The following is a 17,107-nucleotide window of genomic DNA, read 5'->3' on the forward strand; positions in this document are numbered from 1 at the left end:
GAGGAATTTCATGAGATGTAAGATCTGGGGGAATCCAGGAGTTCAATAGTTTATTTCTGCTTTAACAAATCTCACGAGAAAATATAAGTTAAATAAACATACTGTTTTATTTTTAATATCCAGTAATAGGATGTCTTTCTGATAACTATTCTGAAATACCCTTATGTCCAGGAAGCCATCCTGGAGGGACGGTTGTGGAGGTAGGTGATGGGCATCAGCTGAGGGGGCCCAATCAAATGGTCCAAATTGGGCTCCAAAATTACTAAGACAGGCCCTGACTGGTCAAGTGAGAGACAGGTGAGAGCCAGAGTTCATGACATCACCCCATGAGGACTGGGGAATCTTTTGTATGCTCCTAACATATATTCCGTTTGCTCAGAAAATGTAGTGCAAGTCTGGCTTTGCTGGACCAAATAAAAATGCTCCCTTATCCCTGTGATTGTGGCCAGAGTGCATACTCATTCATTGACTGGACTGGACTCTCCAAGGTATTCAGAAAGTCTTCCCTACTGCTCTCTAAGTTATAAGATGCATAAATTATCAATTGATGCAAAGCACATGAACTCTGGTTATTTTTATACAAAGCACTTCCTTGCAATACAGTATAAACTGTGATTTGTGCTATTGATAAAGTGAAATCCATGTTTGAGGTCAAAAAGCTTACCACTTGGTTCAGTACAAGAGCCCTCTAAAGGAACCAGTAAGCATAGCAATGACAGTTCTTGTGTAGAATCTTCTCTGGCTCACTCTTAAGCATTTAAGTGGTGTATTGGATTGAGGAGCGAGGACTGCAGCTTCAAGGAAGAGCAGTTATTTGAGTTTCACGCTGTTATTATAACTCAAGTGAAAAGGACCTTCCTGGTCATGAAAACAGCATCTGACGCTCCCCCACAACCCCATCCTTCCATCCCTACCACCACCATGCTTCTTGCAAACATAAAGATGTCTTCTGAAAATTAAACTCTCTCTGGCCAGCCTAACTACTGCAGCTAGTAACCTAGCCCAGCTTCATCTCAACATTTACTTCTCATGCAGCTTTGAATGTCTCAACTGATTTAACTGTCACCAAGAAAGAGAGACAGAAAGAAATAAAATAAAAACATGTTGCTGATATAGACAATGGAGAAAATGAGCTACTAATCATTTCAGTGCCACAAACATATCTGTATGCACAATACAAATTGACTGTATCTGGTGCTAACAAAAATGCTTGAATGCGCTGTGATGCCCCACCACATGCCCAGTAATCAAGAAGCCTCAATCCTCACCACTAGCACCAGTGGGGACGTACATTTGGAGGATGACAGGTACACACACACTATTTCCAGATGCAGCTGTCTGCATCAAGTGCAATTTCACTTAAGAGCGCACAGAGACTACAATCAGTCCAGGGCTCATTTCTCCCTCTTTCTCCAGGTCCACAATAAGACCCCCCACTGGCACAGCTATAGGGCTGAGATCTCAGTTGAGTGGCCAAGCCAAGACCTCCAGCACCCTCTCTGTCCAACTAGTGCTTCATGTCCCTGCCCAAGCAGCTGATGCACAAAGTTTGATGTTTGATTTATACACACTCACACACCTGGGAAAGGCTGGCACAGGTTTACTAGCTATGCCCCCTTCTGTCCAGTTTATAAGGTAGTTATTACTGTCACCAGCCAAATCTTTATCAGCTACTTTAAGGCCCTTAACAAAGGGTGTCCAATCTTACTGTGTAATATTACCATCAATACAAATGTTAGTCTGACCAAGAGCAAGGCTACTAGGAGTGGCCTGGCCTACACAGTGTCACCAAGTAAATATGCAAGTAAGAACATAAATATGTTTTACACAGGTCAGCCACAATGAAATGTTTAATACATTTAATAATAAATAATAAAATAACGAGACAATACTAAATATTTACATATATATATATATATATATATATATATATATATATATATATGTATATATGTGTGTGTGTGTGTGTGTGAGTGCAGTGATCTCAGTGTTCAAAACCACAGCAATTATTTAAAACATTACAGGACTGTCTTAAATAAATAAGTAAATATATCTAAACTATGCTTCACAATATTCCTGATTGAATCCAAGAGAATTACTGCACCCTAGTACACTTACTTAATTAGAGCAGCAAGACAGATGTCGTGAGTTGATCTTGATGTTGTCAGGTCAAAGAGAAATACAGAATACTCAGTCTGTCAGAGAGTTCTTAAACTAATTTCTCAAATATTACTGTTGGGATTGCTTGCAGCATGACATTTCTTGTCATCTGACTCTATCCCAGGTGAAAGACAACAATTGATGCAGCTGGTAGCATTTAGCACCTACGTGTGAAATCTATGACAGATCCTGTAATCATAAAACAATAAAAAAAAAATACTTCCAAGACAATACAGTGAAACTCTAGTTCTAAACATTGTGTCTGTTACTGCACTGAAACCAAAAGGTAACATCATTTTCTTACATGGCCATAAAGTAATTTAATTTCAGCTATTTTTCTGAAGTTAACCTCTTGTGTTCCAGTTTCTATTGTTAAAATATATACATCTAAACAGTTACAATAGTGTAGGTACAGTTCTGTTCTTTTCCAGTAGGGTACACTGTGGATATATGTTTAAGCTCAGTACTTTACAAACCTTTTTCAGCATATGTGTCTGTACAAACCTATTTTGATATACACATAACATACAGTTCTAATAAGGTTGTAACATGAAGCATGTTGACATTCACAAATGACAACTATTTACAAAATTCCAGACAGCTGTGCTATGAGTATCTCTCTTTGTTACACTTCTATATAAAGCATGTTAATATTCACAAATTACATATAATTATTTACAAAATTCCAGATAGCTGGGCTGGCAGTAGCTCCTTTCGTGACACCCCCCCCACCGCCTCAAAGACTCAAGCTAGTTTTTCAGATGCTAAGAGGGATGATCCTATCTGGGAATACCTTACCCCATTCCCTGTCTTGGGATGCCAGCTGCCTTGGTATATCTGCCCCCAGTACAGTGTTGCACTGTCATATCATGTGCCTGCAACCCTAGACTCCAGCATAGTAATTGGGATTGTGCTGGCTGGCTCCCTGTAACCATAGATCCCACTCAGAATCCTCCTACCTCCCACTGCAAATACTTATCAACAGAGCCTCCCTATCATGGTAAGATTTCCTGGTGTTAGGATGATACAGTTTGTGCCCCTGCCTCCTGCCTAGCAGTTCTACCATGTAGTTAACAGCACTGACCTTCCTTACCACTTAGAATGGTCCCTCTCAAGAGGCCTGCAGCTTGTTCTAACAGGAATGAGAACCATAAGCGGCTGTCCTACAGCATACTGTCTAGCTTGAGCATTCCTGTCATATCAAACCTTTTTCTGCTGTTGGGCTTCTTCAGGTACTCCTGGGCCAAACCCATTTGTTCCCTGAGTCTTGTCCTGAGGTTTAAGACATATGCCACAACAGATTCCTTGTGGGATTCACACTCACCCTCCCACTCATCACAAATCAATTCTAGGGGTCCCCTCAACCTATACTCATACAGCAACCCAAGGGATGAAAAACCTGTGGATTCCTGGGGCACCTCCCTGTAAGCAAACAACAGATGGGGCAAATATTTGTCCCACTCCATTTTAAACTGGTCTGCAAATGCCCGTAGCATAGTCTTTAGTGTAGAGTTTAACCTCTCAACTAGACCATTAGTCTGGGGATGGTAGGGGTGGTCTTTAGGTGCTTCACCCCACAGTGCTTCCACAGACAAGCCAGCAGGTCTGATATGAAATTGGCACCTCTCTCAGTCAATATTTCTTTTGGGAAACCTACCCTGCTGAAAATCTCTAACAAAGCATTTGCCACCTTTTCTGCCTCAATGGAGGAAAGAGCCACCTTCACAGGGCAGCTGGTAGAATAATCTACTACCACTAGAATATACTTCTTCCCTGTGGAATTTGAGGTACTCATAGGCCCCACAATATCCATAGCTACCCTCTGAAATTGCTCCTGAATCACAGGCAAAGGGATCAAAGGAGCTTTCACCTTGTCTCCTGCCTTGCCTACCTTTTGACAGTGCTCACAGGTACTGCAGTACCCTTTTATATCTCTGGAAGTCCCAGGCCAATAAACGTTCTGCATAATATCTCTTTGTATGCTTTATGCCCATATGACCTGCAAACGGAATGTCATGGGCTATGGCTAGAAGTGCCAGATGGTAGGCTCTGGGCACTACAAATTGCTGTATTCTCTCACCCGCTAGCCCACCCTCAAGGTTCCACTGTCTATACAGTAATCCTTTGCCACAGTATACAGATTCCCCCTTTCCTTGAAAATCAGGTGTCATTAGCTACCTCCCTCAGGCATTGTAATGTAGGTTCTGAGAGCTGAGCCAGTCTCAACTCTCTCTTGGTAAACCTTCCCAGCTCCCCTTCCACAAGAAGTCTGGTATCTTCTGTCAGTGGTGCCTCACTGTCAGCCTAGGTACTACTACTCACCTCTGCCCTTGCAGTCACTCTGTCCAAGGGAACATCAGTACTCACAAGCAGCTGTGGCTCACCTTCAGTTTCACTGCTATAGGGAAGCTCCCCTCCTGAAGTAACCACCTCACCAGTCCTGGCTTCAAGTGTGTGGTCTGTCTGGGTCTCCCCCAGGCTACCAGACCCACATGCTTGTCTCCAAGTCTGCTTGAGGGTAACTGCGTGCACACAATGTTCTGCATTATCAAAATCATTCCCTATCAGGACATCTGCAGGGATATCCTCAAACACACCTAGTTGCTTGTTTCCTTTTCCACCATCCCAGTCAAGGTGAACACTAGCCAAAGGTATTTGGAATGGAGTCCCTCCTAAAGCTCTGACTGGAGTAGACTGCCCAAGCAAGCAGTGCTCCTCTTTAACCATTGCAGGCTTTACAATGGTTAGGTCAGAGGCTGTGTCTGTCTTAGCAGTGGCCTGTTTCCCATCTGCTAAGATAGGACATAACCTCTTGTGGTAGTTTGGTTCCCTTGTTGTCTCCAGACAACTTACTGCTGGCATTCTGTTATTCCCACTTACTGGCTCTCCCACCTTTTGTTCCCCAGCTGGTCTCTGTGGGCATCTACATGCTACAAGGCCCCACTGGTTGCATTTAAAACATTTAACCCTTGGTCCTGGCCATGTAACATAACTAGTGGCTTCCCCTGCTACTGTTGGACTCTGTTGGAGCAGTTTAGACTGCCCATCATAGGTTGTCTTAGACCCATGAGGAGCACTGGGTATCCCTTTCCTGCACAGTCATGCCCTGCTTGCCAGGTATGGGTCTCTCTTTCTCCCCAACTCATCTGCTGTGTTACTTTCTCTATCCACGAACCAGATTCTCATGTCCTCAGGAAAAGTGCTAAGGGCTTTTTCCCTCACCGAAATGTCTGCCTGCCCTTCAAAAGTGGTGACCTGATGCCCACTCACCTATCTGTGAGGCTGCCAGCCCAGCTCCCTAGAATTTTGTAAATAATCCTATGTCATTTGTAAATATTAATATGATCCATAGGCTTGTCTTACAAATGTAAGTAAACTGTATGTTATGTGCTGAGCTTCAAAAATGCAACCACAGTGCACCCTGCTGGAGAAGAGCAGAAATGTATATGGACTATATTCCTATGCAAATTTATGTTTTCATGGCAGAAGTTTGGAACATACATAGTTAACTTGCAAACTCTGAGAAAATAAGTAAAGAGTTTTATGATGTGTATGAAGTTAATTCATACAGCAAAGAGACAGAATGTCTGCAGCTAGAAATTCTTTCTATTGTCTGGAAACAGAAATAATAACAGGTTTTAAGGGTAAACGTGTTTAATTGGTTTTACGACTTCCAGTTCCAGGCAACCTCCGAGAGGTAAGTCTTTTCACACAGAGGTGACAAAGAATGATGTAATTTCAGATAACCCAACAGAAATGTGTGATAGTAATTTAAGAATTATCTCAGAGAGTGAGTCTGGGCATTTTGTATCTTGTCTTGGATCTGAACACATCCATCTTCAGTACTTCTCATCTGTATTTGCCTTGTTCTGTAAGTCAGACATATCATAATATCTCCCTTAGAGATAGATAGGATAATAGTAAGATCAGTCTAGATGTTTTCTGTATTTATGTGAGACTGTCCTGCATGTTGTTTTAAAATATTTCCTCTGATTCTGAACTCTGTTGTCACTGTATTGAGTTATTGAGTATTGTCTTGAGTGTTTATTTATTATTAAATATGTTTAAACCTTTTAAATATGGCTGATTTGTTTAGAGATATTTAAGCTCTTAGAGTACTTGCATATGTATTTGCTGACACTGTACAGGCCACTCTTAAATAGCCTTAGTTTGGTCAGACTTACCAGTAGGATAATAGTAACATTACACATTAGAATTGGTCACCCTTTGGGAAAGGCATTATAGTAGCTGATAAAGAGCTTGTTGGTGGCAGTGATAACTACCTTATAGTCTGGGCAGAAGGGGGCATAGCTAGTGAACCTGTGCCAACCTTCCCCAGGAGTGTCTGTGTGGTTGTATATAAATCAAATCTCAAAGTGTGTGTGTGTGTGTGTGTATGTGTGTGTGTGTGTGTGTGTGTGTGTGTGTGTCAATTACTTGGACAGGGACATGAAGCACTGGTTGGACAGAGAGGGTGTTGGAAGTTTTGGCTTGAACACTCAGCTGAGATTTTAACCCTATAGCTGTTCCAGCATGGAGTCTTACACTTTCATCTGCCTTGCGTCTCTGCTCATGAAACTTTTTTCTATAAGCTTCGGGTGTTAACTTAAAACAGTCTAATAGACAAATTTTAACAGTATTGTAATTTAAGCAATCAGTATCAGGCAATTTAGAAATAGCGTTATAGCTTCACCATGGAGTTAGGGGGTCAGGAACCGTACCCAGAGTCCTTGATCAACATTATACTGTTTACATACTCTTTCAAACATATCAATAAAACTTTCTAAAGGATCACCCTCTGTAAAAACTGTGGAAGAAATTTACTGACCTTTGTTGCTTCTGGGGTTCAGTTACTCCCTTCCCCATTACCTCCATGACTTGTCCCTGGTGAAGAGCCAGCATCTCCTTTTCATGTTGCCTCTGCCACTCATTATCTTCAGCTTCACAAAATCTCAGTTTCTCATTTTCTTTGGCCTCCAGATGTCTCAGTATCTCTGCTGATTCTGTTTCCAAATGTTTGGCCTCCAGTTCAAGTCTCTAACTCCAGATGGATTTTTAAGCCCTCTGTGGAAAGGTTGACGTATCCATTTTCTGAGATATGTACATCCCAAGGCCAGCCTGGTTGTCATCCTGGTTGCTGGTTTGTGGTGCAGCTGTGACTAACACTGCAATCTTTTCTGCTTTATTCAGGCTGACATACACCAGTCCTTTGGCCTGGCACATCTCAGCCAACTGGTTCCTTGTCAGCTTGCCATACTTCTCTGCTGACATCCTTGCCTGCTCTCCCTGACTAACTAAGCTAACAAAAAAATAAACAAAACTATTGTGATATGAAACTTTGAATGTTTACTGTGTGGCTGATTGAGAGTACAAACACCTTCTCTAGTGACAACTCTTTACAGACTAGAGAAATTCAATATCCACACCACTGCATTCTAATATGTGGATATCCCATCAATGCCAACCAATATATGTGACACCTCACCACTGGCCCAGTAATCGAGGAGCCTCAATCCTCACCACTAGAACCAGTGGGGGATGTACAGTGTGAGGATGACAGGTACGCACACAGTATTTCCAGATGCAGCTGTCTGCATCAAGGGCAATTTCCCCAGAAGAGCACACAGAGACCATAGTTAGTCCGGGGCTGGTTTCTACCTCTTTCTCCAGATCCCCAGTAGGACTCCCCACTGGCACAGCTATAGGGTTGAAATCTCAGCTGAGAGGCCAAGCCAACATCTCCAGCACATTCTGTGTCCAACCAGTATTTCGTGTCCCTGCCCAAAGTAGCTGACACACACACTTTGAGGTTTAATTTACACACACACACACACACACACACACACACACACACACACACACACACACACACACACACAAACACACACACCTGGGAAAGGCTGGCACAGGTTTACTAGCTATGCCCCCTTCTGCTCACACTATAAGGTAGTTATTACTGCCGCCAGCCATCTCTTTATCAACTACTTTAAGGCCCTTAACAAAGGGTGTCCAATCTTACCGTGTAATATTACTATCAATACAAATGTTAGTTTGACCAAGAGCAAGGCTATTAGGAGTGGCCTACACAGTGTCACCAAATAAATTTGCAAGTACTCTCAGAACATAAATATGCCTCTGCACAGGTCAGCCACAATGAAATGTTTAAATATATTTAATAATAAATAATAAAAGAACAAGACAATAGTAAATATATATATGTACAGTGATATCAGAGTTCAGAATCACAGGAAATATTTAAAACAACATTGCAGGACAGTCTCAGATAAATAAAGAAAAATATCTAAACTGTGCTTCACTATATGCCTGACTGAATCTAAGAGAATTACTGTACCCTAGTGCACTTAATTAGAGCAGCAAGACAGATGTGGTGAGTGGATCTTGATGTTGTCAAAGAAAAATACAGAATACTGGGTCTCTCTCAGAGAGTTCTTAAATTAATATCTCAAATATTAAAATATTACTTCTGGGATAGCTTGTAGCATGACATCATTTCTTGCCATCTGAATCTATCCCAGGTGAAAAAGAACAATTGATGCAGCTGGTAGCATCCACTTGTGAAAATACATAAACAATGACTTTTCCTAGATGTAAGGCAGATCCTTGAAGTCAAAAAAACAATACAAACACTTCTAAGACAATACAGTGAACCTCAAGTCCTAGATCCTGTGTCTGTTATTGCACTGAAAACGAAAGATAACATCCTTTTATTATGTGGCTATAAGGTAATTTAATGTCAGCTATTTTTCTTAAGTTAACTTCTTGTGTTCCAGTTTCCATTGTTAAAATGTATACATCTAATCAGTTACAATAGTGCAGGTACATTTCTGTTATTTTTTCCAGTACGGTATACTGTGAATACATGTTTAAGCTCAGTACTTTACAAACCCTTTTCAGCACACGTGTCTGTACTAACCTAGTTTGATATACACATAACATATAGTTCTAATAAGGTTGCAACACAAGCATGTTGACATTCACAAATGCACATAACCATTTATAAAATTCCAGAAAGCTGTGCTGGCAGTATCTCTCTTTGTTACACTTCTATATAAATCATATTAATAATCACAAATAACATATAATTATTTACAAAATTCCAGATATCTGGGCTGGCAGTATCTCCTTTCATGACTTGTGCATTCAGAAACATGTGTTAAACTACTACTGTACAGAGCATGGGCTGGAGCAATATGGGAAACATAATTTGCAGTGTTGCACTGTGTCTGAAAATGGACATTCATTTCCTAGAGGCTGTGCAAATAAAGCTGAATAAAGGCTGTGAGAAGTGAGATTTTAGGAATGGTTTTGTGTACTTGATGTGTACATTTTGTAGGAGACAGAGGACAATCCTGATTTATAAGGTCTTAGGATATAACAGATGTAGTAAAACTGATGATAAAAACAGAGGAGGCAAAAAAGATTGTACCTGGCTCAACAAGTAGCAGATGCAGGCAGAGTCAGAAATGAGGTATTTTTCAGCATGTCTTTAAACTTAATAACATTTCATGATTTTGGTAGGCAGATTATTTCAGGCTGCAAGACCAGCCCAGAGAAAGCCTTTTCCTCTTACTGAAGTTTTGTATCTTAGACATGAGAGGCAGAATAATTCTCTTCTGTGCTTAGAAGGTTGTGTGAGGTTATCTTCAAATGGTTGCCTGACTTTCAGACAGGGGCAATAGCCTTGCTTCAAGACCTTGAAAAGTGGTGTGTTAAGTAATAAGGTTGCCGTCTTAGTTATTGATAGCCAATTAGGTTTTTCCAGCTACTTACAGTGATGGAGAAGGGTTTCAACCAGAAGAATAAATCTGCAGATTTTGTTTCTGGCCATTTTGAATCAAATGCAGAGTGGAGGACAGGGAATGGGAGATCTATTCTAATCTACGTAATAAAACATTTTCATTAATAGCTACATGGTGGTTTGGAGGGAGTAGGTGAGTAATCCTGTAACAGACTTTCAATTGTCTCACTAATCTAGGGGCTGTATAGTCAGAGTTTGTGTTGTAGATGACAGAGCTGGATCGAGAATTAGGCCAAGATATTTCTGTTCTGCTCTGTGACAATAGGAATTGCATTACCTTTGTGATCTTTTAAGATAATTTCACCCCAAAGAGATGAGAGTTGTTGACATAGTAGTGCAGAGTTCAGCACTAGGCACAAAATGTAATCCCTTTACAAATGTCACTGCCTGTAGTTATAGTCACACTGACAAGCAATATGCCAGCACTACAAAGGTCAGACATCAGGAAGGTGAACAATAAAAACATTTTTGTAAAGGCTTTAAACCCCATAACCCATTTGTGGAATGTTTCACCCCTGCTGTGAATCTGTATATAACCTGCGACTGAGTCATACCCAATTACAACAAGAATAGCTACACTGAAGGTTGCATTCCTGTTGGAATTTGTTTTTCTCTTAATGGCAGGTAACTTGTTCATCTTTATCTATTGCATCTTGCAGAGGGCTGACATGAAATGTTTGCCTCTCTGCATGTAACATAAGGCTGTGTAAAGTGACAGATGTACAAAAAGGGTGGAAAAAATGAAAAGGGATTGAGCATCATTGGGGAAGTGGACAGAAGTGTATCAGCTCAGATTCAGAAAACAACGTGTAACATTATGGGATGGAAAAAAATCAAGAAAAATGGTGCATGAGTGAGGAAGAATGGTTTGCTGTATGTGGATTGGACACTCTAAACTGGCCCTAGGTGTGAGTGTGTGTATGTGCCTTCTGTGGAAGGTTGGGAGCTGGGCTGGCAACTCGAAACCGTAAAACTCCACTGCCAATCATGAGCGGACAGGTGATCCGCTGTGGTGATCCCTAACCGGGAAAAGCCGGAAGAAGAAGTGAGGAAGAATGGTAGATCAGTGGCTAGGATTTGTACATCACTGCTCTTGTGTCTAGTGTTTAATCCCGACCTGCGGTCACTTATGTGTGTTTTTTTATGTTGCCTGTTGTTGTTGTGTCTTTCGGCTTTTCCCGGTTAGGGGTCACCACAGAGGAACTCCGGTCTGCTAATGATTGGCAGTAGATTTTTACATGCCGAGTTGCCAGCCCTGACACAACCTTCCACGAAGGTACGCCCATTCACGCATGTCTCTACACAGAAGACGCTCTTGCTGAGAATCGAACCGGACAACGTCTTACTGTGAGGCGACAACGCTAGCGCAGCACCATGAACTTCAAAAACATGTTGGTTAAAACAGATATTCTAATCTGTCCTTATGACTCAGGTTGTGACTGAAAAGCATCTCAAATAAATCAGTTCACTTATATGGTTCACAAGTAAATTAAAATAACAAAGTAATTCTAGCAATAACATCATTGAAAACAGCTTTGGCTATTCATATAAGATAACTCAAAAGTATGCAAGCAGTGCATAAAGGACAATGAACAGAACTCTCTTGAAAGCAAATATCTTTAAGTTTAGATACCATAAATATTTCTTTATTTTTGAATGTATTTCTTTTTCTTTTGCAGACTTCTGAAATAGACAACTACAGCCCTTTACAGTATGGTTTAGTTACAATAATAGGTAAAGACAGGAAAAATGCACTGCAACAAATCAAAAAGTCTAACTCTACATAAGACTTGAATATGTTCTTTTTAAGTGGAGATCCTGGGGAGAAAAACTCTAGGCATATGTGCAAGAAACAATTTATACTGCATTTGCTGTAGTTTCTTCTAGAGTTTTTCAGCAGTCATCTTCTGTAACTTTAAGCAGTAATTAAAGTGAGGAAATATGCCTGGGGTCATATTTGGTTATATTGCGCTAGGATAACAAGGAGAATTTTTCCTACTGTACAACCAGCTGATAAGACCTCAGCTTATGTACTGCATGCAACTGGGTGCACCCCATCTCGGTAAACTGTACGCAAGATAACAGGCAGGTAATCACTGGCAGAACTAAAACAATGGAAGGATTATACCAGAATCTGTGAGATGAAAGCAGTTAAAAATATTTATGCATTTAAAATAATCAGCAGTAAACTTTCAGTGTTTACAGATGGCTTTTTAGTTTATTTAACAAATTCTGTTTACTGTTTTCCATGGCTTAGGTTCATAGGTTTATGCCCCATAGTTAAACAAATCAACCAAAGATCTCATGCACACTAAAGACAAGGCTTGGAAAACCTGGCCTCAACAAAAAACACAATAAAACATCCAAGCCTACAACTACTGTCATCTTACCAAAACCAAAGTTAGACCCTACAAAACACAATACTTTATTACCACACTCCAGACACCCAGCAAAGCAATTCAAAGCTTTTCTGGTCATCCATTAAGCATTTTTTTTATCTCCTTAGCCAAAAAAAAAAAAAAAAACAGCCCAGTAATCCATCACCTAATAGCACTCCATCAGAGATTGCATCATCATTTAACTCATACGTCATTGATATTATAGTCACATGAATGAGTAATGATTCATCCACTAACAAATATCTGTCAGCAAGCAAACAAACCCTCTGCCACTCTCACATTACATACATTACAGTAGTATTAATCTACTCTATTAAAAAAAAAAACACTACTCCTACTCCACACAACCGTTCCTCAGAGAATTTCAGACTATGGGATACATTTAAAATCCCAAAAGATAAAAACACAGACACTGAAAATATTAACTGCAGAAGGGCGCTAGAACACTGAATGCATTCAATACCAGCGTTTTAGACATACTAAAAAGCTGGTAGTTTGTTTTATTAGATTGTGGTACATTGGGGACTAGGTTTATGTCCTTTCTCCACTGTGGTGTGATCTCTGAGTTGGCATATATGAATAGCAGGGCTTCTGGTGACAGTATCCATTGGGGTGCAGGTTGGCACTGTATTTTTAGGTCATTCAGTGTTTTGTGTTTTTACATTCTGTGGTCAAAGTTTTCAGTGTCTGTGTTTTGTCCTTCAGGATTTTAAATGTATTCCCTCAAATTATAGCCTAGCCTGTATCCATATTAATAAATAGATCCATCAATGAGCCCTATGTCCCATCTCTTTGTGACAAAAAATTCATACATTCTCCCACTACATAAGGGTGGAAACTCCACTGATTTTTCAAACTTTAGGCAAATTGCAATACTATCACTTTTGTCCAAAATCTTAGAAAAATATGTCCAAACAACATTAATACCTCCTTGACCATCAGCTTCTCACCCCTGACTCAGCAGGTCTTTCTCCCAGGACACACTGCTATCACTGCCCATCTCAGCTTTATCAACATCATTAACTAAGCAAGAAACACTACCTTACAGATCATTCCACTCTATTGCCCTAAAGCAACTAAACTGGCTTGAACAGCCTCATTACCTCGCCTACTTTCAGGTAATCATATTCTACATTATAGTAGACAATCCAGAAAAATGCCCAGCCCTGACAAAAATAATTATTCAGCTTTATGCTCAGTCAGGACAATTATAGTCACAGGACAAACTCTTCTTAATGTTCACAAGTTGAATAGCTCATTAGCAGATGTCCTACACTCAACTTACGTCACCAATATATGGAACTCAATCCTTTTCTCACTGAGGTTAACTAATAACATCCTCACCTTCAAAACTGATCTCAATAAATAAGTATCAGATTCTTAGCTTTGGTCTTGCTCAACCCCTGGTTAACCTCTTAGAACTTAAATATCATTTCTGACTGATGCCTGTAAACTAAACTGGGATAAATGTTTTCAACTGACATGATTCTACCAAACTACCTGTAATATTGTAATTATCCCTAATTCATCTCCAATATCTCTGTACAAGGTTACTTTTATTCACTAATCTATAAATGTTTGTCCCTCACCATTCATTATCTCTATCTTAATTCTCTTGCTTAACTTGAAAAAAACGTTTCCTTACCCTATTACTCATGTTCTATGTCCTTTCCATCCTCATTTATTTATTTATTTATTTAAATTTCTTATCAATCTCTTTGACATTCAGCTTCTTCACAGTTCCTTGTTAGCACTAGCAGTAAATAACTAGCATATAATACTATCTATTCCACAACCACTTTTTCATATATGTACAATATGCAATCACTACTAAACCTTCCACTTCCTGTCTGTTATACTATACTATGCCCTCACAAACCTCCCTAACTACATGTAATGCAACCTTATAATAAATTCAGCTTTCATATTTTTAATCTTTCTCAATATGAACAATTTCTGAATTTCCCATCTGTCACGAGAAGCATAGCTGGCGCTGTAAAGCACCACCACTGGACCAGTAATCAAGGAGCCTCAATCCTCACCAATGGCAACAGTGAGGGACATACACTGGGAGGATGACAAGTACACACGCAGTATTTCCAGTTGCAGCTCTCTGCATCAAGTGCAATTTCCCTTAAGAGCAAGCAGAGGCCACAGTCAGTCCGGGGATGATTTCTCCCTCTTTCTCCAGATACTCAGTAAGACTTCCCACTGGCACAGCTATAGAGTTGAGTCCTTAGCCAGGGTTCCAAACCAAGTCCTCCAACACTCTTTCTGTCCAACCAGTGCTTTGTCTGTCTGCCCAGGTAGTTGACACACACACTCTTGAAGATTTGTTTCACACACACACATACACACACACACACACACACACACACACACACACACACACACACACACACACACACCTACCTGGGAGAGGCTGGCACAAGTTCACAAACTATGCCCCCCCCCCCCCCGCCCAGACTATCAGGTAGCAATCACTGCCACCAGAACCCCTTATCAGCTACTTTAAGGCCCTTAACAAAGGTTGTCCAATCTCACTGTGAAGTGTTACTATTAATATTATTAATATAAATGGGTAGTTTGACCAAGAGCAAGGCTATTTCAAGTGGCCCATAGTGTCACCAAATAAATATGCAAGTACTCTTAGAACTTAAATATCTCTACATAGATCAGCCACAGTGAAAAGTTTAAATATATTTAAGAATAAATTATAAAAGAACAAGACAATACTAATATATATATATATATCTATATATATATATATATATATATATATATATATATATATATATATATACAGTGACATCAGAGTTCAAAATCACATGAAATATTTAAAACATCATCACAGCACAGTGTCAAATAAATAAAAGAAAAATATCTAAGCTAAACTTTGTTATATTCCTGACTATACCTAAGAGAATTATACTGTTCCCTAGAAACTTACTTCATCAGAGCAAGGCAGATTCGGTGAGTGGATCTTGATGTTGTCAGGTCCAAGACATAATTCAGAATTCTGTGTCTTACTCAGTGAGTTCTTAAATTAATAACTCAAATATTACTGCTGGGCTAGCTTGCAGAATGACATAATTTCTTGTCATCTGACCTCTAGCAGTGTTTAATTACCTTCTGTTACATATATTTTGATGTTATGTCTCTCTAATACTCATTATTCATTTCCTCTTTTAGTTTTTTGATGTTATGTCTCTCTTCTTCTTCTTCTTCTTCTTCTTCTTTTGGCTTTTCCCAGTTAGGGGTCACCACAGCGGATCACCTGTCAGCTCATGATTGGCAGTAGAGTTTTACAGTGTCAAGTTGCCAGCCTGGCGCCCAACCTTCCACGGAAGGCACACACACGCACTCACTCACACCTAGGGCCAATTTAGAGTGTCATTATTCATTTCCTCTTGTAGTTTAACACCACAGTCCAATGTGTACTTCATCTGGCTACCTCCTCACAGGACCCATGACTTGCTGTACATCCAACTCCTCCAGATTCCGGTTCTATAGATATTAGTAGGTGTCTGTTTGTGCTAAATAGCTGTTAGCCCCTGTCCCTCCTGTACATCGCCAGGCTGATCTAACTTTCCAGTGCTCCCTTAGTCACTAATCTGTTTCCTCACTTCTCTGCCCTCCTCTTTTTCCCTTTATCACCTCCACTCTTGTTTTTACCCTCTCTCCTTCCCAGTATAACCATCAGTCTCTGGCTGCCTTCATAGCCCACATAACCTTTTCTCCACACTCTGCTCACTAATTCCTGCCTCTACTTCCCTGCACTATACCTGCTTTTGGTCTTATTTTCAGATACTTCTAATCCCATTTACCTTTACTGTAGTCTTGTATGCACATTATTCTCCCTTTCCTTTCCTTCCATCTACTTATTTTTCTCTAGAAAGTCTACTCTACCATTCACTACTTTTCACTCTCTCCCTTTCCCAATCTGGCACACTACTCTTCTCCATATAGCCTTTCCAACTGACCTGATTGTTTCTGAAGAGTCCTTCTCTTTGGCTCAGGTCTAGACCCGCTGTGCTCAGGCTCACTCTGCTCCTCTATCCTACCCCCATTCCCACCCACCCTCAGACTCCTTACATTTATAGCTATATCCCTAAAACCACACCCCTATCATCACCCACCTTCCTCAGCACTCTCCTATCACTGAATACTTCACACCTACACTACCACACCCAGTTTACTCTAAACTACTATCCACTCCCCCTCCCCCTATCTTTCCCTCCCTCCTTAGCATTACCTATCTGGACTGTATCTCTACTCACACATTCTCTAGCCTCTCAAATCATGCAGCTTTCTGATTCTACTCTAACTGCAGCCTTACTACCTTAAAAAGAAAGGAGGTGGTATTGCTATTCTCTACTCTAATCATCTCACCCTTCTCCCTGTTGCTCTCTCAATTTCCAACCTGCTGAAATTCTCATAGCCAACTGTCAAATTAACATTCATAAAAAGCTAGCTATTGTATCCATTTATATCCCCCCCAGGCAACAATATTCGTGTTCTGGGAAAATTGCTCTTGTGGATCATGCAAAATATTACTCATGAAACCATTATTATGGGTGATGTAAACATTGATTGGAATACCCTTGAAACAGACTCTCTACATTCCTCCATCAACCTTCATCCATCAACTATATATATATATATATATATATATATATATATATATATATATATATTTATACATATATATATATATATATATATATAT

This window comes from Protopterus annectens, chromosome 8.part0, assembly GCF_019279795.1.
Source record: "Protopterus annectens isolate FY-2018-M chromosome 8.part0, PAN1.0, whole genome shotgun sequence".
NCBI classification, from domain to species: domain Eukaryota; kingdom Metazoa; phylum Chordata; order Ceratodontiformes; family Protopteridae; genus Protopterus; species Protopterus annectens.